Source organism: Leptonychotes weddellii, chromosome X, assembly GCF_054177405.1.
Source record: "Leptonychotes weddellii isolate Sample4059 chromosome X, ASM5417740v2, whole genome shotgun sequence".
NCBI lineage: Eukaryota > Metazoa > Chordata > Mammalia > Carnivora > Phocidae > Leptonychotes > Leptonychotes weddellii.
Window position 1 is genome coordinate 29631970 of NC_138385.1, and position 9454 is coordinate 29641423.

Genomic DNA, 9454 nt, shown 5'->3' on the forward strand with positions numbered 1-9454 from the left:
ACATTACTACTTGTGCTCTCTTCTAGGATTTTGATGGTTTCCTGTCTTACATTCAGGTCTTTAATCAATTTTGTATTTACTTTTATGTATAGTGGAATAAAGTGGCCCAGTTTCATTCTTTTGCATGTAGCCAACCAATCTTTCTAGCACAATTTGTTTAAGACACTGTCTTTTTCCTATTGGATATTCTTTCCTTCTTTGTTGAAGATTAGTTGACCATATAATTGTGGGTTTATTTCTGGGTTTTCTATGCCATTCTATAGATCTATGTGTCTATTTTTGTGCCAGTACCATACTGTTTTGATGACTACAGCTTTGTAAAACAGCTTGAAGTCTAGAATTGACAAAGTACAGCATCCATTCATGATAAAAGCCCTCAACAAAGTCAGTTTAAAGAGAACATACCTTAACATAATAAAGGCCATATATGAAAAACCCACAGCAAACATCATACTCAATGGGGAAAAACTGAAAGCTTTCCCCCTAAGGTCAGGAACAAGACAAGGATGTCCACTCTCACCATTTTTATTCAACATAGTACTGGAAGTCCTAGCCACAGCAATTAGACAACAAAATAAAATAAAAAGCATCCAATTTGGTAAGAAAGAAGTAAACATTTCACCATCTACAGATGACATGATACTATATCTAGAAAACCCTAAAAGCACCACCAAAAAACTATTAGAACTGATAAATACATTCACTAAAGTTGCAGGATACAAAATCAATGTGCAGAAATCTGTTGCACTTTTATACACCAATAATGAAGCAGCAGAAAGAGAAATTAAGAAAACAATCCCATGTACAATTGTACCAAAAATAATAGGACACCTATAAACCTAATCAAAGAGGTAAAAGATCTTTACCCTGAAAACTATAAAACATTGATGAAGAAAATTGAAGACAACACAGAGAGATGGAAAGACATTCTATGCTCATGGATTGGAAGAACAAATATTGTTAATATGTCTATACTACTCAAAGCAACCTACAGATTTAATGTAATACCTATCAAAATACCAACAGCATTTTTCACATACTAGAACAAACAATCCTAAAATTTATATGGAACCACAAAAGACCCCAAATAACTGGAGCAATCTTGAAAAAGAAAAGAAACTGGCATTTTTAAATTCAGCATATTGCTGAGATCCGTACATATTGTTGTATGTATCAATGTTTCATTCTATTGCTGAGTAGTATTCCATGGTCGTCTGTTCACCAGTTGTAGGACATTTAGATTTTATACAGTTTTGGGCATTACAAATAATGTTGCTATGAACATTTCTATACAGGATGTTGTGTGAACATATGCCTTTGTTTCTCTTGAGTAAACACCTAGGAGTGGAGTTGCTGGGTCATCTGGTAAATGTATGTTTAGTTTTGTTAAAACTGCCAACGTATTTTTCAGAGTGAGTCTTTTTTTAAAGATTTTATTTATTTATTTGACAGAGAGAGACAGCTAGAGAGGGAACACAAGCAGGGAGAGTGAAAGAGGGAGAAGTAGGCTTCCCGCTGGGCAGGGAGCCCGATGCGGGGCTCGATCCCAGGACCCCGGGATCACGACCCAAGCCGAAGGCAGACGCTTAACCAACTGAGCCACCCAGGCGCCCTGTGCCTGTGCCATTTTCATTCCCACAGTAACATATGAGTAATGCACTCTTTCCATATCCTTGCCAGAATTCGTGTTGTCACTAATTTCTATTTTAGCCATTCTTTTAGGTTTATAGTACTATCTCATTGTGGCTTTAATTTGAATTTCCTTAATGGCTAATAAAGTTGAATATCCTTTCATGGGCTTACTTGGTATCTATGTTTTCTCTTCGGTGATATGTCTTTTCCTGTCTTTAGCCCATATCTAATTGACTTTTTACTGCTGATTTTAGAGAGTTCTTTAAATGTTCAGGATATAAGTCCTTTTGCTGGGAGTTGATTTGCAAATATTTTCTCCCATTCTGACTTGCCTTTTCCCTCCTTTAACAGGGTTTTCACAGTGCAATGGTTTTAAATTTTAATGAAATCTAATTTTCAATGTTTCCTTTTACATATCATGCCTTTGGTGTTGAGTCTAAGAACTCTTGGCCTAATCCTGAACAATGAAGGTTTTCTCTTATTTTTTCTAAAAGTTTTATAGTTTTACACTTTACACTTAGAAGTGTGATCCATTTTGAGTAAATTTTATTAAAGATTTATTTATTTATTTGGGGGAGAAGGAGAGAGAGCATGCATGCCTCTGAGTGGGGGGAGGGGCAGAGGAAGAGGGAGAGAATCCCAAGCAGACTCCTCGATCCCACAACACTGAGCTCATGACCTGAGTCAAAATCAAGAGTCAGACGCTTAACTAACTGAGCCACCCAGGTGCCCCTTGAGTTAATTTTTATATGATGTATGAGGTTTAGGTTGAATCTTTTCTTTTTCCTTTGAACCTATGGATATCCAATTGTTGAAAAGACTGTCTACCCTTCCTTCTTTGAATTGCTTTTGCATCTTTGTCAAAAATCAGTTGGTCATACATATTTGGGTCTATTCTCGACTCTATTTTGTTCCATTGATTTCTGTGTCTATCCACCCACAAATACCACATTACCTTGATTATTATAGCTATCTGGTGAGTCTCAAAATCAGGTAGTATGATTCCTCTAACCTTAGTCTTCTTTCAAAATTGTTTTATATATTCTACACTCTCTACTTTTACATATAAATTTTAAAATCATCTTGTTTATATCTACAAAAATTCCTGCTGGAATTTTGATGAGGATTGCATTAAACCTGTAGATCAATTTGAGAACTGACAGTTTTGCTATTCTTAGTCTTCTAATCCATGAACACACTATGTCTTTCCATTTATTTCAGTCTCTTATTACTTTCTTCATACATGGTTTGTTAGAAATATACCTAAATATTTCACTTTGGGGTTATTGTAAATGGTATTGTATTTTAAATTCTGATTTCCATTGCTAAAACTTGATTTGTTCATTGCTTGTATATAAAAATATGATTTATTTTTTTGTGAAAATCCTGTATCTATGCAATGCTAAATTCATTTGTTAATTCCAGAAGATGTTTTTAAAAGAACTATATATGTATGTATGATACATATATATAAATATATAAAATTATTTTAAATATCCCTCCTTGCAATTTTCTACATAGATAATCATGCAGCATGAATATTTTTGGCATTAGGCTTACACTACAACTTTGTGAATAGGGGACTTATAATGGTTTTCTCTTTTTTTTACAGACTATTCAAAGATTTTTAAATTTTGCTTTCTTCTTTAATTCTAAGGCTCCAAATCAAGTAATAACACTAGATAAGACTTTGCGTCTCCAACACAGTATTCCTAAATTGAAAATTCTGTCTCTCTCTCCTCCTTCATTTTGACCTGATTGTAGTATCAAAGGTTTTCTTGATGCCATCTGTACATCTCTCTGCAGAAAAGGACTTTTGAAGCATTAAAGTTTGGAGATAAGAACCTCATAGTAAAAAATAGCTCCAGAGGCAAATCTTTCTCTCTTGTGAAAAATATAACAAATAACTACAAGTCTCTTTCCAAATATAAAAATGTCTTTTATTTAATTAGATATTATTACAACTATGAATATATAAGACTTTCTTCATGTTTATTCTTTCCCAAGATATTCTACATCCAACAGCAGAAATCATATTTCTTCTCAGATGTTCTCATTAGGTGTCTTCTTTGCAGAGAGGAAATTTATGCTAATATTTATCTCTTTCATACATCTAAAATTGTTGGTATGTACCCACCCAGACTTACTTATTGCAAACCAGCTTGTACTTGCTGGACAATTAAGTACTGCAGACGGGGACTGTGGTTCAAATGTATTGCATTTATTTATGTTTGAGTTCTTTGTTGAGAGGCAGTCCCTTTTTGGAGGGTATCAAAATTTGATGAGGTGGATTTGGGTATATTAGTTCAAAAAGCTGGCCAGCGATCACCACCATTCCCTAGTTAAAAATTACTAGAGAACATTTTCTGGTTTGGGGTGGTATAGGGTTCACAAGAGCATTTTTAACCTAATAAACATGGTTGTTTAAGTCTTTTCTTTCCCAACCGGGTTAGTGACTTATTAAAAATCCCACAGGGGAGATATACCATTCATTGGCTCTTTGATATCTTTGCCGAACTATCCTTATAAACTTCCTGATGCCAAAATAGGATAAATATTAGTCTTCAAAATCTCTGTACAGAAAAGAGTTGGCACTCTTTCTCAGTCTATGTCATCTAAGTCAGATGAACTGAAAAAGTACTGAACAACTATGTTTCTTATTTTTAAAATAACTAAATTCTATGCAGTGTTAATTTTAGAAGACTTTTGCTGACAAAATATTATTTTAATTCAGTTAGTTCAAATTAGCTCAGATGCCTCTGAGATAAAATCAGTATCAGCAACAAACTCAAGTGGATAGAATTGACTTTTTTTAAAAGATTTTATTTATTTATTTAACAGAGAGACAGAGAGAGAAAACACAAGTAGGCAGGGCCGCAGGCAGAGGGAGAGGGAGAAGCAGGCTCCCCGTTGAGCAGGGAGCCCGATGCAGGGCTCGATTCCAGGACCCTGAGATCACGACCTGAGCTGAAGGCAGATGCTTAACCAACTGAGCCACCCAGGTGCCCCTAGAATTGACGTTTAATAAGAAAATTTTGAAAGTAAAATTGGTCTGTAAACAAGTAAGAGTTGATGTACATTTGTATGATGTCAAAGTAGGACTTTGGGGGGCAGATATTTTATTCAGTAGATAAACAATACTAAAGGCAATGCAATAAACTTGAGTTAATTGAATTAAAATTCATGATGTAGCTCACAGAAATGAGTCAGCCCACTTTCTGGCAGATTCCTATTTACACTGGTTACTATACTTTTAAAATGAGGAGTATTATCATTATTTCCCTCCCTTCAATTTTAATGTCCTGAGACAAAGTTCTAGTCTCTTTGCCCTAGTTCCAGCTTTACTTATAAATCAAAATAAACATCCATTAACCAAAACGCAACCAATATCCTCAAGTTACTGTATGTCTTATCTGCACTCTACCAGAAAAGAAGCGATCAGAGTTTTAATTTTTAAAATGCAAAAAAAAAAAAAAAGAAAAGAAAAATTAATCCAGAGTAGTCAACGTGGAGTCAGCATACATTCACCCTAATTTCCTAAATGTACTGCGTCTACACATAATGTTCTGAATAACGAGAATGGATCTTCAATCAAGATGATAGCCTTGAAACACTCCTTAATTATAAAGTCAGGCAATTTGACTGGCACATTCTGATGTGGGAGAGCGAGGTTCTTGTCTCACAGAGTCAAAGAATGAATCTCGCGGACAAAGGAGAGTGAGTAAAGCGATAAAGTGTATTAAGCAAGGATACAGAGAAAGCTCTCAGGAGTGAGAGGGGTCCCAGTAGGGTTGCCACAGAGGGCTTTTAGGGATGGTCTTTTGTAGAAAGCTAACCAGGGGACTTAAATCTGTTGATAGCACCATTGAGTAAGGACTAGTGATAACACCTTCAACGGCTTACCTCCCTACATCCTTTTTAGGGTCCCGGTAATTTTTGGTTGGTCACAAGTAGCTGTTATAACAAGAACTCACCTCTGACACCAGGGACAGAATGGTCTGGTTTATTCCCTTATCTTTGGTTTCCTTTCATCTCCCACATTTTGAATTTTGTGAGCCTGATCCCATGGTCCCCTACCTATTTCTCCCTACCTAGCCCTGCCTGTCCCTTACTCATTTCCATGGAAGATGGGGAAGAGGGGGAGCATGTGCTATTCGAATATTAAAATAAAATAGGTGGGGGAGATGGTGCATATGTAGGGGCAGGCTGTATTTGAAAAACCTCTATACCTTTTGCTTAGTTTTGTGGTGCGCCTAAAACCGCTTTAAAAAATAGTCTGTTTAAAAAACAAATAAATGGCATGTTCTGCTAATCTTTAGCTATCACCAAGTTCAAATAATCAGAATCAAACTTCCGAAAGTATATGCCAGTAATATGGCTTTTCTTTTTTTCTCTGTATTTCACGTCAAAATGATAAATTACCAGCCTTCTGTGCTTTAGGTCTGAGTCCCACATCAAGTAAGGCTGATAGAGAATTCTACTGAAGGCTCATGAAGCTGTATAGCATTTGGCAGTGACAAATACATCCAGCTGACAGTAATAGAGACTCATCAACACTTGGATATTGAGTTTCATTCAGCCGACACTGGTATGGGGAATAGCTTCTAAAACACTTTTTCATGCACTTATGTTTCTCTGCCAGTGAAGAAAAAGTATTATGAAAATTTTTGACTATCTCATCAGCAGGTACAGAAAATCTTCCTATTTCCCAAATTTAGGAATCAGTTTTAGAAGTCTCCGTTGTGATATTCACTTCGTGCCCCAATAGTTTATTATGCCTTCTGTTTCTTGGCATTGCTTCTGCCATAGCCTGGGAAGACCCTCTTATTGAAAAGGGTATTAGTTAATGTCAATGTAGGCTTTCAGACTTATAACATTTGAAAAATCAAAAGACATGGAAAAGGAGAGAGAGCTTTACTTCAATAAAACAAGAAGAAGAAGAAAGCAAATATCTACTTGGGGAAACCTATTGCCTGGTCTATAGGTATAAGTAGGGTTGCCTATATTCCTATAGTTGAAAAGCCCAAAGTATAAAATGATCCACGTTTTCTTTCTATGGAACATTCTAGGGGCAAAATGTTTGCCATATAATTTGTTTTTAGGATGATAGTCAGAAGGCTGATTTTTGTCAACATGCTCCAATCCTAGAGCCAGGCTAATTTCCATGGCAGCAATGCCATAAAGAGAGTTAAGACTGTTTCAACACAGTATGCTAGACTAAAAGAATATGCTAGATTAAAAGAACCAAACAGATAACTGTGAAAAAAAATTAGAAATAATTTTAAAGTCCTCTTTTCATTAGAAAGCTTATGAATGTGTAGTGAAATAAAAAGAAAGGCATCTGTACCTTTTTCAGGCAGTCTAAAGGAATATAGCCAAATGGAGGTTACTGGTAGATGTTTTGTCTCCACTCATTAATCTGGACAGAAACAGGTTTTAGCAATTGAATTCTACCTGTGCTTTCCATAATCCTGCAAACATCTTTCAAAGTACTGTACTTATATTGTAGTTCCAGGGTTGTTGAGGAGAGAAAATGCCTGGCATCCTTTGGAATTGGCATAGCCAATGTTTTTCAAAAGGGACTAAATTCCTGGCATCTTTCCTAAGCTTATTAAAGTGTTGTATTTGCCTTCCAAGTGTCACTTTTTAACCAGAACACTCTCGTAATTTTACCCGAACTCTATGACAGCTCCCGTTTTTTAAGACAGTGGAATTCTAATGTTTTGTACACATAACAAGGGAATAAATGGTCTCTCCGTGAATAATTTTCATTTTTGCAGGATGAAGTTATTAAGCAGAAAGCTTCAATAGACCTTCTGTCACTGTTTTAGAGATGGGAAAAAGAAATAATATTCAAGGTGAGATGTCTAACTGCTGAACAGCCACAGTAATAATACTCATTAACTTCAGGTGAAGGGCCACAGATTTTAAAATCCATTCCAATAAATTAGGGGGGAAAAATCTGTTCTAAGTGAATAGTTTTAAAGAAGTGTAGTTATGTTACGAGCATATGGGAAAATTACAAAATGAACTGATAAAATAATTCTCAGCCAAATAGATGAAATATGGAGTCAAGACTGTTAGAATTCCTTTGTCTGGGGAAAAAAAAAAAAAGCAGTTACAGTAAAGATATTCCATATGGTGCGGAGAGGGAGGGAGAGACAGAGAAAAAGACAAGTAGGTGAGTAGTTGTGGACTGCATTTGACCTACAGGGTAATACAGTATGGAATATTGAGGTTCTTTATAATGGAGGTCCTCTACATCCCTATGATATTAACAATAAGCAGGGAGGTCGAATTCCTCTTTCATGTTAGAAAGCAAGATAAATTAAATTAAAAAAAGAGAAAAGAAAGCAAGATAAATTCATGTGCTTCCAGAATTGCCCTCCATACTTCTTCTCAAAGAGCCACTGAGGGTCTCCTGGCTGCCAGAGATAAAGTATCTTTTTAGGGGAAAAAATTCCCTTACCACTTGTTATAACCATGAAATAAAGTTTTCTTGGAGTGAGACTGGAGGTGATACCCTTTGGTACTCTTTCCCATTATTGTTGTTCACTATCCTCATGCTGTCAAAGAAATGAATATGAGATGTCAGTGTCTGATGAGGCCTACAATGTTACTATCTATATCGGAGCTATCAATCCTTTAACTAGGGATCAAAGAAATAAGTGAAAAGAATTAAACCACAACCAAGGCACCGGTCCAATTTTGGGGTCCAGGTATATCTATCCTTGGACAAGAGATTTCCTAGCACAGATAAAGTCACAAAATCATACCACTATTTATCTGAGCCAGACCGATGGGCACTCACTGACTAGGTCCACCCTTCTTTTGGCTACAAATGTGATGGTTCTGATAACACATATGAAGAAAGCTGCACTTGATACGCTCCCTACACATATAAAAGGCAACAATGAAGCATCTTGCCAGTCTTACATTATGTATCTTATGAAAACCTGGGAGGTCAAAATTGGAAAGAATCTTGAAGATCACCTAGTTCAATTATCACATTTCTTACAGATGGAGAAATTGAGGCTTGTGGGGGGGATTGTATGAGAGCACTCTGCTAGTTAGTGGTAGATCCAGGACTGGATCCCATATCTCTTGATTACCAGTCTGGCAAGATATCCCACATAACTAGAGGTTTCCCAGTTTCCCGCCCAATGTTGGGGATGGTTACTTAAACATGATCTGTAATACAAACTTCTGTGTATGGTATAGGCAGTCTTTGTCTTGAAGATAAAAGAGTGCATATTTTAAGACCAAAAGGACCACATTTTTTTCCTTAATGGTTTACTTTGACTACAGTATTTTCAAATTCTAGAATTATTGAGTTGAACAAACCTTGATATTTAGTACTGAAGTGTTTCCCATTATTCATCTATTGATTCAAGTTTTCTTAAGGGTATAATTCACTTTTATTTCAAACTACTTTAACTATCAACTCCCAGGAACAATAATATTAAATGCTAAAAATAGGATAAATTTTAAATGCATAATTTGTCAAATTCCTATCTTAAAGATTTTATTTATTTATTTGAGAGAGAGAGAATGAGAAGGAGGAAGGTCAGAGGGAGAAGCAGACTCCCCGCTGAGCAGGGAGCCCGATGCGGGACTCGATCCCGGGACTCCAGGATCACGACCTGAGCCAAAGGCAGTCGCTTAACCAACTGAGCCACCCAGGCGCCCTCAAACTCCTATCTTAGGAAAAAATACTGATCTTTGAATACCTGTCCATAAACTATTTCCCAATATATACTATTGGGTTTTAAGTGCAAAACTTCTGAAGTGCTATTTGCATTTTAATAAGGACCCAAATTTA